Source organism: Cryptomeria japonica, unplaced genomic scaffold (genome assembly GCF_030272615.1).
Source record: "Cryptomeria japonica unplaced genomic scaffold, Sugi_1.0 HiC_scaffold_335, whole genome shotgun sequence".
NCBI classification, from domain to species: Eukaryota; Viridiplantae; Streptophyta; class Pinopsida; order Cupressales; family Cupressaceae; genus Cryptomeria; species Cryptomeria japonica.
Window position 1 is genome coordinate 65,001 of NW_026729157.1, and position 15,597 is coordinate 80,597.

General features: G+C 59.4%; 1 non-coding gene across 1 annotated transcript; it reads left to right on the top strand.

The window, feature by feature from the left end:
- Positions 1-12,500: 12,500 nt before the first annotated feature.
- LOC131870523 (5S ribosomal RNA) lies at positions 12,501-12,619 on the top strand. The gene has a single exon (XR_009368829.1). It is a non-coding gene; the product is annotated as a 5S ribosomal RNA (ribosomal RNA).
- Positions 12,620-15,597: the final 2,978 nt, after the last annotated feature.

Sequence of the window (15,597 nt, forward strand, 5' to 3'; positions counted from 1 at the left end):
AAGAGAGCTCGCTCACGGGAGAGAGAAGCCAAGGAGACCACGAGAGTGCTGAGAGTGGGACAGCGCTGAATAGGCGGGAGAAGCCTGCGCGTATAAACGGAGATATATATCCAATTGCAACGAAGGAACGTGCCAAAGATCGAGAACAATGGCAGAAATGCTAGTAACGTGCACTTCGGGACCAACGCATCACCGGAAGACAACCGCCAAACATCGAAAGAGTCGCGATGCTCCGCAACCTACGTGCAAAGCGGTCGCACACCGGGTAAGGGAGTGAGAGCCCCAAACATAGCTGGGCGAGGCGCTCACTCCGCTCTTTAATATCTCGTTAATACCGCCAAGGAAATGGCACAAGCACACACACACAAGCATCCTCGGAAGAGGACAGTTCGAGTGACAGGTCAAATCCAAGAGTTCCGAAGACTACCTCCAGGAACAATCGGGAACAAGACCGATTACAAGTCGTCGAGTCTGTTACTGGGCGAACACGAGATGCGCACAGGAAATCGATCAGCCCTCACAATGGCCCAAGGCCAGAGATCGGACTGCTACGATTTACCCCAACAATCATCGTGCCACTCTTCGCAGAGAGGTGATAGACGCCAACGAGCCCGCGCATAGCAATCGAGGTGTAAAAAGGGCGTTGAAGGCAGGAAGCCTGGACGAAAGAGGCTACGAGGTCACCTCGAAGCGGTCTAAGAATCGGGCGCACTTGGGGCGACTACCAGTGCCAACCCCTTATCCCGCGGTGCGTCCGACACACAGAAATTTCCAAGGCGGCCAAGGAGCCTCCCCGCATAGCAATCGGGGTGTGAGGTTACGGATGCAGCATTGATAGCAATCGAGGTGTGAGGCGAAGGATGCAGAAGTGAGAGCCGAGGGATGTAGCAGAGATAGCAATCGGGGTGTGTGATGCAGAAGAGATAGCAATCGAGGTGTGCGGTGGGAAGGGCCCAGCAGCCAGAATGCATGAAGCGACGGATGAAGCAGTGATGACAACCGGGCTGTGAGGAGAGGAGGGATGCAGCCAAGAAAGCAATCAGGGCTCGAGGCAAGGGATGCATCAAGGATAGCAATCATGTTGTGAGGCGAGATTCCAAAGGCTAAACGTGAGAGGCTGCAGGGTCGACTCAGAGAGGTCTATGCATGTGAGAGGCTGAAAGCAAGGTCGACTCGGAGCGGTCTATGCATCGGGCGCGCTTGGGGCGACTACCAGTGCCAACCCCTTATCCCGCGACGCGTCCGACAAAGAGAACGTTCCAAGGCGGCAGAGGAGGTTACCAGCCGAAGGATGCAGTAGCAATAACAGGTATAGTTCCGCGGCGGCCGAGAAGACTCACCGCATAGGAATCGGGATGCGAGGCGAGGGATGCGGCGGGAAGGCCCCGACGGCTAAACGGAAGAGGCTGCAGGGCCGCCTCGGAATGGTCCAAGCATCGGATGCGATTGGGACGACTACCAGTGCCAACCCCTTATCCCGCGATGCGTCCGATACACAGATAGTTCCAAGGCGGCCGAGGAGCCTCACCGCATATCAATCGGGGTGCGAGGCGAGGGATGGGGCGGGAAGGCCCCAACGGCTAGACGGAAGAGGCTTCAGGGCCACCTCGGAATGGTCCAAGCATCGGACGCGCTTGGGGCGACTGCCAGTGCCAACCCCTTATCCCGCGATGCGTCCGATACACAGATGGTTCCAAGGCGGCCGAGGAGCCTCACCGCATAGCAATCGGGGGTGCGAGGCGAGGGATGGGGCGGGAAGGCCCCAACGGCTAGACGGAAGAGGCTTCAGGGCCGCCTAGGAATGGTCCAAGCATCGGACACGCTTGGGGCGACTACCAGTGACAGCCCCCTATCCCGCGATGCGTCCGATACGAAGATGGTTCCAAGGCGGCCGAGGAGCCTCACCGCATAGCAATCGGGGTGCGAGGTGGGGGATGCGGCGAGATGGCCCCAACGGCTAGACGGAAGAGGCCACAGGGCCGCGTCGGAATAGTCCAAGCATCGGACGCGCTTGGGGCGACTACCAGTGACAACCCCTTATCCCGCGATGCGTCCGATACGAAGATAGTTCCAAGGCGGCCGAGGAGCCTCACCGCATAGCAATCGGGGTGCGAGGTGGGGGATGCGGCGAGATGGCCCCAACGGCTAGACGGAAGAGGCTGCAGGGCCGCCTCGGAATAGTCCAAGCATCGGACGCGCTTGGGGCCACTACCAGTGACAACCCCTTATCCCGCGATGCGTCCGATACGAAGATAGTTCCAAGGCGGCCGAAGAGCCTCACCGCATAGCAATCGGGGTGCGAGGTGGGGGATGCGGCGAGATGGCCCCAACGGCTAGACGGAAGAGGCCACAGGGCCGCCTCGGAATAGTCCAAGCATCGGACGCGCTTGGGGCGACTACCAGTGACAACCCCTTATCCCGCGATGCGTCCGATACGAAGATAGTTCCCAGGCGGCCGAGGAGCCTCACCGCATAGCAATCGGGGTGCGAGGCGAGGGATGCGGCGAGATGGCCCCAAAGGCTAGACGGAAGAGGCTGCAGGGCTGCCTCGGAATAGTCCAAGCATCGGACGCGCTTGGGGCGACTACCACTGCCAACCCCTTATCCCGCGATGCGTCCGATACACAGATAGTTCCGAGGCGGCCGAGGAGGTGGGGGATGCAGCGAGATGGCCCCAACGGCTAGACGGAAGAGGCTGCAGGGCCGCCTCGGAATAGTCCAAGCATCGGACGCGCTTGGGGCGACTACCAGTGACAACCCCTTATCCCGCGATGCGTCCGATACACAGATAGTTCCGAGGCGGCCAAGGAGCCTCACCGCATAGCAATCGTGGTGCGAGGTGGGGGATGCGGCGAGATGGCCCCAACGGCTAGACGGAAGAGGCTGCAGGGCCGCCTCGGAATGGTCCAAGCATCGGATGCGCTTGGGGCGACTACCACTGCCAACCCCTTATCCCGCGATGCGTCCGATACACAGATAGTTCCAAGGCGGCCGAGGAGCCTCACAGCATAGCAATCAGGGTGCGAGGCGAGGGATGCGGCGAGAAAGCCCCAACGGCTAGAGGGAAGAGGCTTCAGGTCCGCCTCGGAATGGTCCAAGCATCGGACGCGCTTGGGGCGACTACCAGTGACAACCCCTTATCCCGCGACGCGTCCGATACACAGATAGTTCCAAGGCGGCCGAGGAGCCTCACCGCATAGCAATCGGGGTGCGAGGCGAGGGATGCGGCGAGAAGGACCCAACGGCTACACGGAAGAGGCTTCGGGGCCGCCTCGGAATGGTCCAAGCATCGGACGCGCTTGGGGCGACTACCAGTGACAACCCCTTATCCCGCGACGCGTCCGATACACAGATAGTTCCAAGGCGGCCGAGGAGCCTCACCGCATAGCAATCGGGGTGCGAGGCGAGGGATGCGGCGAGAAGGACCCAACGGCTAGACGGAAGAGGCTTCGGGGCCGCCTCGGAATGGTCCAAGCATCGGACGCGCTTGGGGCGACTACCAGTGACAACCCCTTATCCCGCGACGCGTCCGATACACAGATAGTTCCAAGGCGGCCGAGGAGCCTCACCGCATAGCAATCGGGGTGCGAGGCGAGGGATGCGGCGAGAAGGACCCAACGGCTAGACGGAAGAGGCTTCGGGTCCGCCTCGGAATGGTCCAAGCATCGGACGCGCTTGGGGCGACTACCAGTGACAACCCCTTATCCCGCGACGCGTCCGATACACAGATAGTTCCAAGGCGGCCGAGGAGCCTCACCGCATAGCAATCGGGGTGCGAGGCGAGGGATGCGGCGAGAAGGACCCAACGGCTAGACGGAAGAGGCTTCGGGTCCGCCTCGGAATGGTCCAAGCATCGGACGCGCTTGGGGCGACTACCAGTGACAACCCCTTATCCCGCGACGCGTCCGATACACAGATAGTTCCAAGGCGGCCGAGGAGCCTCACCGCATAGCAATCGGGGTGCGAGGCGAGGGATGCGGCGAGAAGGACCCAACGGCTAGACGGAAGAGGCTTCGGGTCCGCCTCGGAATGGTCCAAGCATCGGACGCGCTTGGGGCGACTACCAGTGACAACCCCTTATCCCGCGACGCGTCCGATACACAGATAGTTCCGAGGCGGCCGAGGAGCCTCACCGCATAGCAATCGGGGTGCGAGGCGAAGGATGCGGCGAGAAGGACCCAACGGCTAGACGGAAGAGGCTTCGGGTCCGCCTCGGAATGGTCCAAGCATCGGACGCGCTTGGGGCGACTACCAGTGACAACCCCTTATCCCGCGACGCGTCCGATACACAGATAGTTCCAAGGCGGCCGAGGAGCCTCACCGCATAGCAATCGGGGTGCGAGGCGAGGGATGCGGCGAGAAGGACCCAACGGCTAGACGGAAGAGGCTTCAGGGCCGCCTCGGAATGGTCCAAGCATCGAACGCGCTTGGGGCGACTACCAGTGACAACCCCTTATCCCGCGACGCGTCCGATACACAGATAGTTCCGAGGCGGCCGAGGAGCCTCACCGCATAGCAATCGGGGTGCGAGGCGAGGGATGCGGCGAGAAGGACCCAACGGCTAGACGGAAGAGGCTTCAGGGCCGCCTCGGAATGGTCCAAGCATCGGACGCGCTTGGGGCGACTACCAGTGACAACCCCTTATCCCGCGACGCGTCCGATACACAGATAGTTCCGAGGCGGCCGAGGAGCCTCACCGCATAGCAATCGGGGTGCGAGGCGAGGGATGCGGCGAGAAGGACCCAACGGCTAGACGGAAGAGGCTTCAGGGCCGCCTCGGAATGGTCCAAGCATCGGACGCGCTTGGGGCGACTACCAATGACAACCCCTTATCCCGCGACGCGTCCGATACACAGATAGTTCCGAGGCGGCCGAGGAGCCTCACCGCATAGCAATCGGGGTGCGAGGCGAGGGATGCGGCGAGAAGGACCCAACGGCTAGACGGAAGAGGCTTCAGGGCCGCCTCGGAATGGTCCAAGCATCGGACGCGCTTGGGGCGACTACCAGTGACAACCCCTTATCCCGCGACGCGTCCGATACACAGATAGTTCCGAGGCGGCCGAGGAGCCTCACCGCATAGCAATCGGGGTGCGAGGCGAGGGATGCGGCGAGAAGGACCCAACGGCTAGACGGAAGAGGCTTCAGGGCCGCCTCGGAATGGTCCAAGCATCGGACGCGCTTGGGGCGACTACCGTTGCCAACCCCTTATCCCGCGATGCGTCTGATACACAGATAGTTCCGAGGCGGCCGAGGAGCCTCACCGCATAGCAATCGGGTTGCGAGGCAGATTATTGGGAAGGGAACCCCCTGGGATGCGGCTCAAGCAGTGCCCAAAGGGACTGGAATGCGGAATCACATCGAGAGACCCAAATGCTATACGAGGGCTCAAATCGAATTATCGATTTGGCCACGACATGGACGCATCGGAACGACTACCTTTGCCGAACCACTCGCAATTGCATCCATACCGAAACCAATAGACATTTCCGTTAGAGCCCTCGCATAGCATTCGGGAATCTCGCATGCCCCTCTAAATCGACCAATGCTGGCGCTCAATGAAAATCCGAGCGCTACCACCGTTCGAGCGCCAGCATTGGTCGAGTTAGAGGGGCACGGGGGAGAATGCTCCAGTCAACACCTCCCCTATATAAGTTATTTGTCCGATTCTCGCACAACCGTAGTCTGCCTCGTCGAATCAAACAACGGTCCCAGATTCCGACTTCCGTTCCGTAGAGACCCAAAAGCTAGATGGAGGCTCGCAAGAAAGAGAGTCGGCGCATAGCAATCGGGTTTCTCGAACGTTTAGGGACCGAGCTCACTTGCGGATAGGGCAAAATCCGCCAAGCAACCCAAAAGCTAGACGGGGGCTCGAATCGAATCGCCTAGGCGGCCACAACAACGACGTGTTGGATCGACTACCAGTGCCAAACCATTCAGCAAGACTAGTCTGTGTCGAGGCCGGATAGAGATTCTCAGAGAGCGCCCGCATAGCATTTAGGAGACCTGCCGCGTCCCTCACACTCGACAAATGGTGGTGCACGTTTATAAATCCGAGCGATCCCAACCCTTTCAAGCACCAACATCGGTCGAGATAGAGGGGCACGGAGGGGGCTGCGTGAGACAACACAGTCCCCTATATAAGTTATTTGTCCGATTCTCACACATCCGAAGAATGGTCATCAAATCGGACAACAGCCCAAACTTCCGACTTCCGTCCCAGAAAGCCCAAGAGCTATCTAAAACGTTCATGGCCGGAACTCGATCGCGGCTATACCAGTCCGCCAAGCAACCCAAAAGCTAGACTGGAGCTCTAGTCGAATCACCTCTGTGGCCATTGCAAGGACGTGTTGGAGCGACTACCATTGCCGAACCATTCCGCAGGTCGAGTGCATACCAAGGCCGCATAGAGATTCACGATGAGCTCCTGCATAGCAATCAGGAGACTTGCCGTGTCCATCACAATCGATAAATCCTGGTGCAAGATTTTTGCATCCGAGCGCTCCAACCAGTCGAGCACCAGCATCAATCGACATAAACGGGCACGGGGGGAGGATGCTCGAGAACACTACCTCCCCTATATAAGTTATTTGTCCGATTCTCAAGCAGCCGAAGTCTGGTCATCGAATCGGGTCAAAGACCACAACTTCCGACTTTACCCACAATGCAAGTCATCGAATCGAACATCGGCCCCCGAGTCGGACTCCATGCGTATGTCAGGTCATCGGACCCAAATTCCGCCTTCCTGCGCATGGCGGGCCATCAATATCAACTCGGTCATCGGACCCAAACTCCGCCTTTTTGCGTATGGCACGCCTTCAAATCGGTCATCGGACCCAAATTCCGCCTTCCTGTGCATGGCGGGCCATCAACATCAACTCGGTCATCGGACCCAAATTCCGCCTTTCTGCGCATGGCACGCCATCAACTCGGTCATCGGACCCAAATTCCGCCTTCCTGCGCATGGCAGGTCATCGGACACAAATTCAGACCTCGCCAATATGCCTACGTATCGAATCGGTCATCGGACCCAACTTCCGACTTCATCCATACTGTAGGGTCTTTGAGGTTGGCGCGGTGCGCTCAACCCAGGGAGTCGACCCATCGAAGCATACACCTCCCCTATATAAGCTATTTGTCCGATTCCCACACCTGTGTAGTTTGCACCTCTGACCAGGACATCGACCCCAACTTCCGAACTCGACTGCAACGACGGCACCAGCGCCTTGGTGCGCACCTTGCGACGCACAGTCCCAACATTCGCCTTCCTGCACATGGCAGGTCATCGGACCCAAATTCCGACCTCGCGAGTATGCCTACATATCGAATCGGTCATCGGACCCAACTTCCGACTTCATCCATACCGTAGGGTCTTTGAGGTTGGCGCGGTGCGCTCAACCCGGGGAGTCGACCCAACGAAGCATACACCTCCCCTATATAAGCTATTTGTCCGATTCCCACACCTGTGTAGTTTGCACCTCCGATCAAGACATCGACCCCAACTTCCGAACTCGCCTCCAACGACCGAACCAGCGCCTTGGTGCGCACCTTGCAACGCACAGTGCCAACATTCGCCTTCCTGCACGTGGCAGGTCATCGGACCCAAATTCCGACCTCGCGAGTATGCCTACATATCGAATCGGTCATCGGACCCAACTTCCGACTTCATCCATACCGTAGGGTCTTTGAGGTTGGCGCGGTGCGCTCAACCCGGGGAGTCGACCCAACGAAGCATACACCTCCCCTATATAAGCTATTTGTCCGATTCCCACACCTGTGTAGCTTGCACCTCCGATCAGGACATCGACCCCAACTTCCGAACTCGACTAAAAAGACCGCACCAGCGCCTTGGTGTGCACCTTGCAACGCACAGTGTCAACATTCGCCTTCCTGCACATGGCAGGTCATCGGACCCAAATTCCGACCTCATGAGCATACCTACTAATCGAATCGGTCATCGGACCCAACTTCCGACTTCATCCATACCGTAGGGTCTTTGAGGTTGGCGCGGTGCGCTCAACCTGGGGAGTCGACCCATCGAAGCATACACCTCCCCTATATAAGCTATTTGTCCGATTCCGACACCTGTGTAGTTTGCACCTCCGCTCAGGACATCGACCCCAACTTCCGAACTCGCCTGCAACGACCGAACCAGCGCCTTGGTGCGCACCAAAAGTGCGCACTTTTGGAGGGCACTTTTCTGCGCTCCAAAGGTGCGCACTTTTGGAGGGCACTTTTTGGAGGGCACTTTTCTGCGCTCCAAAGGTGCGCACTTTTGGAGGGCACTTTTTGGAGGGCACTTTTCTGCGCTCCAAAGGTGCGCACTTTTGGAGGGCACTTTTTGGAGGGCACTTTTCTGCGCTCCAAAGGTGCGCACTTTTGGAGGGCACTTTTTGGAGGGCACTTTTCTGCGCTCCAAAGGTGCGCACTTTTGGAGGGCACTTTTTGGAGGGCACTTTTCTGCGCTCCAAAGGTGCGCACTTTTGGAGGGCACTTTTTGGAGGGCACTTTTCTGCGCTCCAAAGGTGCGCACTTTTGGAGGGCACTTTTCTGCGCTCCAAAGGTGCGCACTTTTGGAGGGCACTTTTTGGAGGGCACTTTTCTGCGCTCCAAAGGTGCGCACTTTTGGAGGGCACTTTTTGGAGGGCACTTTTCTGCGCTCCAAAGGTGCGCACTTTTGGAGGGCACTTTTTGGAGGGCACTTTTCTGCGCTCCAAAGGTGCGCACTTTTGGAGGGCACTTTTGTGCACTCCAAAGGTGCGCACTTTTGGAGGGCACTTTTCCTGTGCTCCAAAGGTGCACACCTAGGTGAGCACCTTCGACCACACCTTGTAGCACACCAAACTCTGACTTTCGACTTCATCCGCAATGCAGGGTCTTTGAGGTTGGCGCAATGCGCACAACCAGGGGAGTCGACCCATCAAACCCAACACCTCCCCTATATAAGCTATTTGTCTGATTCTCATACATGCGTAGCCTGCAGGAGCAATTAGGACATCGACCCCAACTTTCGGCTTCTAAACGAAAACAAGGTCTTTGAGGTTGGTGTAATGCGAACAACTAGGGGAGTCAACCCATCAAACCCAACACCTCCCCTATATAAGCTATTTGTCTGATTCTCATACATGTGTAGTCTACAGGAGCAATTAGGACATCGACCCCAACTTTTGACTTCTTAACGAAAACAAGGTCTTTGAGGTTGACGTAATGCGCACAACCAGGGGAGTCGACCCATCAAACCCAACACCTCCCCTATATAAGCTATTTGTCCGATTCTCATACATGTGTAGCCTGCAGGAGCCATTAGGACATTGACCCCAACTTTTGACTTCTTAACGAAAACAAGGTCTTTGAGGTTGGCGTAATGCGCACAACCAAGGGAGTTGACCCATCAAACCCAACACCTCCCCTATATAAGCTATTTGTCTGATTCTCATACATGTGTAGCCTGCAACAACGATTAGGACATCCACCCCAACTTCTGAATTCGTCTGCGTTGACCGCACCAAAGGTGCACGCCTTGGTGCTCACCAAAATCCGACTTCCGACTTCTTCTGCTATGCGGGGTCTTTGAGGTTGGCGCAGTGCGCACAACCAGGGGAGTCAACCCACCGAATGCAACACCTCCCCTATATAAGCTATTTGTCTGATTCTCATACATGCGTAGACTGCAGCAATGATTAGGACATCCACCCCAACTTTTGACTTCTTAAACAAGACAGGGTCTTTGAAGTTGGTGCAGTGCACACAACCAGGGGAGTCGACCCATCAAACGCAACACCTCCCCTATATAAAGCTATTTGTCCGATTCTCATACGTGTAGTCTGCAGCAGCGATTAGGACATCGACCCCAACTTCCGAATTCGTTTGCATTGACCGCACCAAAGGTGCACGCCTTGGTGTGCACCCTGGAGTGCACTTTGGTGCTCACCTCGGTGCACACTTTGGTGTGCACCTCGGTGTGCACCAAAGGTGCGCACCTTGGAGCGCACCAAAGGTGTACACTTTGGAGCGCACCACATAGGGTCTTTGAGAGGTTGGCGCAGTGCGCACACCAAGGTGGGTGTTGAGGTGCGTGCCGAGGTGGGTGGGTGCTAGGGTGCGCTCCATGGTGGGTGCCAGGGTGGGTGCGTGCTAGGGTGGATTCCAAAGAGGGTCATAGGGTGGGTGCCAAGGTGGGTTGGTGATATAGTGGGTTCAAAGGTGGGTACTAGGGTGGGTTCCAAGGTGGGTCACAAGTTGGGTGCCAGGATGCGTGGGTGTTAGGTTGGGTGCCAAGGTGGGCTCCTGCGTGGGTGGGTGCTAGGGTGGGTTTCAAGGTGGACGCGAGGGCGGGTGCCAAGGTGGGTAACAAGTTGGGTGTTAGGATGGGTGAGTGCTAGAGTGGGTGCCAAGGTGGGTGGGTGCTAAGGTGGATGCCAAGGTGGTTCACAGGGTGGGTGGGTTCTAGGGTGAGTTCCAAGGTGGGTCACAGGTTCAGTGCTAGGGTGGGTGTCAAGGCGGGTGTCGAGGTGCCTGGGTGCTAGGGTGTGGATGCCAATGTGGGTCATAGGGTGGGTACTAGGGTGGGCTGCAATGTGGGTGCCAAGGTGGGTAACATGCTCGGTGGGTTCTAAATTGGGTGCCAGGGTGGGTGTGCACCCACCTTGCCCGAGGTGGGTGCCAAGGTGCCAGTGTGGGTGGGTGCTAAGGTGGATGCCAAGGTGGGTGAGAAGGTGGGTGATAGGTTGAGTGGTAGGATGGGTGGGTGCCAAGATGGGTCACAGGGTGGGTGCAAGGGTGGGTAGGTGCTAGGGTTGGTGTCAGGGTGGGTGGGTGCTAGGTTGGGTTCCAAGGTGGGTGCGAGGGTGAGTGTCAAGGTGGGTCACAGGTTAGGTGCTAGGATGGGTGAGTGCTAGGGTGCAAAGGTGCCAGGGTGGGTGCTAGGATGGGTCGATGCTAGGGTGAGTGGCAAGGTGGGTCCACAAGTGTCAAGGTGGGTGCCGAGGTGGGTGCCAAGTCGGCGACTGCTATGGTGGATGCCAAGGTGGGTCACGGGGTGGGTGCCAAGTTGCTAGGTTGGGTTCCAAGGTGGGTGCCAACGTGGGTGCTAGGGTGCGTGGGTTAAAGGGTGTGTCACAACGTGGGTGCCAGGATGGGTGCGCACCCACACTGGCCAAGACGGGTGCGGGTGCAAGGTTGGGTTCCAAGCCCGGTCACAGGCTGGGTGCTAGGATGGGTGGGTGCCAAGGTGGGCACCAGGGTGGGTGCACCCACCCTGGCCAAGGTGGGTCACGGGGTGGGTCCTAGGGTGGGTAACGGGGTGGGTACTAAGGTGCGTGCCAAGGTGGGTCATAGGGTGGGTGCCAAGGTGGGCACCAGGGTGGGTGTGCACCAACCCTAGCCAGGGTAGGTCACGGGGTGGTTGTCGGGGTGGGCGTCAAGGAGCCAAGGTGGGTGGCAAGTAGCCAAGTTGCGTGCCAAGGTGGGTGTCGGGGTGGGTGCCAAGGATCCAAGGTGGGTGCCAAGGAACCAAGGTGGGTGTCTGGGTGGGTGCCGAGGTGGGAGCCAGGGTGGGTCCCAAGGTGAGTGCAAAGGTGGGTGCCAGGGTCAAGGTGAGTGCCAATGTGGGTTCCAAGGTGCCAGGGTCAGGGTGAGTGCCAATGTGGGTTCAAAGGTGCTAAGTTGGGTGCGAGGTTGGGTGCGAGGGTGGGTGGGTGCCAAGGTGTGCTAGGTGGAAGCCCGGGTGGGTCGGCATCCCATGGGTGTCGAGTTGGGTGCCTGATGGGTGCTTCTTGTCAAGTTTTAGTCGTCGGGACTCATTTCGAGCCTTAGAGGTCGTTTCTTGTCCGGTTGCCCTGTCTTCGACCTGGGAACCCAATTTTGGTCCTCGGGTCCCATTTTTTTTTGTCTCGCATCCCACTTTTGGCCTGTGGCCTTTTCGGGGTCGATTCTCGTTTTGGGCATCAGAGCATGTTTCTTCTCCTAAAACCCAATATTTGTTTATTAAGTCTCGGAACACATTTTTGTTCTCGTGGACCCATCATGGGTCTTGGAACGCATTTGTGGTCCTTGGGTCCCATTTTGCATCCCGAAACTTGTGTTTTGGTGCTTGATCCCTATTTTGGGTGCCCACCTTGCACCAAGTGCGCACCCGGGGCAAACCGAGCGCCTTGGTGCACCGGGGCAAGATCGAGCGTGCACCCGAGGCGCCCCGAACATGCACCAAGGTGCACTCGGCCCACATGTGAGCGCAGGTCGTTGCGCCCGAGGTGGTGTGTGGGCACCGCGTTGCAGACGGGACACTGCACGCACACGACGCCCCCTCCAGGTGCACGCACGTAGGCCGGGCCGGGTGCACACCCGACGCCCTAGCAAGGTGCGCGCACCCGGGCAGGGCTCACACTTGGCGAACGGGGCGCACTTCGCGAGGGAGGGTGTGCACCTCGACGGGGGTGGGTGGCCGGGGTGGATTCGCACGTGGGTCGCGGTTTGCTAAGTACACACTGCGACAAGCTCATAACGGGTGCGATCATACCAGCATTAGTGCACCGGATCCCATCAGAACTCCGCAGTTAAGCGCGCTTGGGCCGGAGTAGTACTGGGATGGGTGACCTCCCGGGAAGTCCCGGTGTTGCACCCTTTTTTAGTTTTTCGCCGGGCGTCGCAATGCTATTTGAATAAACCTTTTGCCCGTTTGCGTTCTCGTCGGGGCCGGGCCGGGCCGGGGTGCGCTGCCCGCACTACCGCGCGCGCGGGGGCGACACCGAGCGCGCACCCGAGGCGCCCCGAGCACACAGGCCACGGTGCAACCCGGGCGTTGTGCGCGCACCCCGGTGCGCCCGAGGTGCTGCGCGCGCACCCAGGTGAAATCGGTGTGCACCTCGGCCAGTGCGCGCTCGGTCGAGTCGCGCACGTTGGCCAAGGTGCACGGTGATGTTTCTTACTCTAAGGTTCCGCACCAGACGCCCGGGACAGGTGAGCGAAGCTGGGCGGGGCCGGGTGCGCGGCCGGGGCAGGTGCACGCAGCTGGAGAGAGCTTTGGAGCACACTTCGGAGCGCACCAATGATGCGCTCCATTCAAAAGTTTCCTGAAAAGGCAAAAAAAGTTGAGATTATAGAATTTCCCACTTGAGAGATTGTAAAAAAAAAAAATTTAAAATGAAGGAAACGCGGGTGCCAAGGTGTGCGCAGCCCAGCCAAGGTGTGCGCACCAAGGCGCCCACCCTGGCGAAGGTGCACGCAAGGTGCGCACCCGAGGCAAACCGGACAATTAACCCAACTTTCGACTTCGCGCGCACCTTGGAGTGCACTTCGGAGCGCTCCTTGGTGCGCACCAATCTTGGGCACCTCGGAGTGCACCATGGCGCCCACCAAGGTGCGCACCCGGGGCAAACCGAGCTCCGACTTCGTGCGCACCTTGGAGCGCACGAAAGGTGCGCACCATGGCGCCCACCAAGGTGCGCAGCCCAGCCAAGGCGTGCGCATCAAGGTGCGCACCCTGGCGAAGGTGCGCACCCGGGGCAAACCGAGCTCCGACTTCGTGCGCACCTTGGAGCGCACAAAAGGTGCGCAACCCAGCCAAGGTGTGCGCACCCCGGTCAAACCGAGCTCCGAATCGTGCGCACCAGAGGTGCACGCCATCGTGCGCACCTTGGAGCACACTTCGGAGCCCTCCTTGGTGCGCGCCGATGTTGCGCACCTCGGAGCGCACCCGGGGAAAACAATGCAATTAACCCGACTTTCGACTTCGTGGGCACCTCGGAGCGCTCTCGGGTTCGCACCTCGGAGCACACCGAGGTGCGCACCTTTGATGCGCTGCCTTCACCAATTTCCAGAAAAGGCAAGAAAACATTGAGAAGGTGTGCGCACCGAGGTGCCCACCCTGGCGAAGGTGCACGCGAGGTGCGCACCCGGGGCAAACCGGGCTCCGACTTCGTGCACGCCGCACCTTGGAGCACACTTCGGAGCGCTCCTTGGTGCGCACCAGGGCGCGCAACCCAGCCGAGGTGCCCACCCCGGCGAAGGTGCACGCGAGGTGCGCACCCGGGGCAAACCGGGCTCCGACTTCGTGCACGCCATGGTGCCCACCGCGGCGAAGGTGCACGCGAGGTGCGCACCCGGGGCAAACCGGGCTCCGACTTCGTGCACGCCGCACCTTGGAGCACACTTCGGAGCGCTCCTTGGTGCGCACCATGGTGCCCACCAGGGCGCGCAACCCCGCCGAAGGTGCACGCGAGGTGCGCACCCGGGGCAAACCGGGCTCCGACTTCGTGCACGCCGCACCTTGGAGCACACTTCGGAGCGCTCCTTGGTGCGCACCATGGTGCCCACCAGGGCGCGCAACCCCGCCGAAGGTGCACGCGAGGTGCGCACCCGGGGCAAACCGGGCTCCGACTTCGTGCACGCCATGGTGCGCACCGCGGCGAAGGTGCGCACCCGGGGCAAACCGGGCTCCGACTTCGTGCACGCCGCACCTTGGAGCACACTTCGGAGCGCTCCTTGGTGCGCACCAGGGCGCGCAACCCAGCCGAGGTGCCCACCCCGGCGAAGGTGCACGCGAGGTGCGTACCCGGGGCAAACCGGGCTCCGACTTCGTGCACGCCGCACCTTGGAGCACACTTCGGAGCGCTCCTTGGTGCGCACCATGGTGCCCACCAGGCCGCGCAACCCAGCCAAGGTGTGCGCACCAAGGTGCACGCGAGGTGCGCACCCGGGGCAAACCGGGGTCCGACTTCGTGCACGCCGCACCTTGGAGCACACATCGGGGCGCTCCCGGGTTCGCACCGGCGTTGCGCACCGTGGTGGGCACCTCGGAGCACACCAAGGTGGGCAGCGAGGTGCGCACCTTTGATGCGATGCCTTCACTAATTTCCATAAAAGGCAAAAAAAAAACGAGATTTTAAAATTTCCGTTTTGAAAGATAGTGAGAAAAAGGGAATGCTGGTGCCATCTTGAGCCCGCCCTGGTGCGCAGCCCAGCCAAGGTGTGCGCACCAAGGTGCCCACCCTGGCGAAGGTGCGCGCCCGGACAATTAATCCAACTTCCAACTTCGCGCGCGCCAGGGTGGGAGCGCACCCAACAACCGGGCCTGGGAAGAGCCAATGCGAGAAACCCCACCAAACGCTCTGACAAAAAAAGAGGGGGCGCTCCAGTAACCCCGCTTCGGAGCGCACCCTGGGCAAACCCAGCCAAGGTGCCCACCCCGGCCAAGGTGCAGGCGAGGTGCGCACCCGGGGCAAACCGGGCTCCGACAACGTGCACGCCGCACCTTGGAGCACACTTCGTAGCGCTCCCGGGTGCGCACCTCAGAGCACACCAAGGTGGGCAGCGAGGTGCGCACCTTTGATGCGCTGCCTTCACTAATTTCCAGAAAAGGCAAAAAAAAAAGGAGATTTTAAAATTTCCGTTTTGAAAGATAGTGAAAAAAACGGAACGCGCGTGCCATCTTGAGCCCGCCCTGGTGCGCAGCCCAGGTAAGGTGCCCACCCTGGCAAAGGTGCGCACCCGGGCAATTAACCCTACTTCCGACTTCGTGCGCGCCAGGGTGGCAACCGGGCCTCGGAAGAGCCAATGCGAGAAACCCCACCAAACGCTCCGACAAAAAAAGAGGCGGCGCTC